We start from the raw sequence: 249 nt of genomic DNA, 5'->3' as shown, positions 1-249 counted from the left end.
CTAGGCAGGGGCTCTACCACTGAGCCACACCCCCAGCCCCTCACTGGGGGATTCTAGGCAGGGGCTCTACCACCAAGCCACGCCCCCAGCCCCTCATTGGGGGATTCTAGGCAGGGGCTCTACCACCGAGCCACGCCCCCAGCCCCTCACTGGGGGATTCTGGGCAGGGGCTCTACCACTGAGCCACGCCCCCAGCCCCTCCCTGGGGGATTCTGGGCAGGGGCTCTACCACTGAGCCACGCCCCCAGC

The 249-nt window shown here is 69.1% G+C and overlaps 1 protein-coding gene across 1 annotated transcript in view; it reads right to left on the bottom strand.

The window, feature by feature from the left end:
• Window positions 1-249, bottom strand: part of Scn1b (sodium voltage-gated channel beta subunit 1) — a 10192-nt gene that overhangs the window by 6747 nt on the left and 3196 nt on the right. The gene's annotated exons all lie outside the window — the stretch shown is intronic.

The sequence above is a fragment of the Grammomys surdaster genome, unplaced genomic scaffold (assembly GCF_004785775.1).
Source record: "Grammomys surdaster isolate TR1022 unplaced genomic scaffold, NIH_TR_1.0 125671, whole genome shotgun sequence".
Classification (NCBI taxonomy): domain Eukaryota; kingdom Metazoa; phylum Chordata; class Mammalia; order Rodentia; family Muridae; genus Grammomys; species Grammomys surdaster.
Note: the sequence above shows the minus strand (reverse complement) of the source record. Positions and strands in the feature narration are given on the sequence as shown.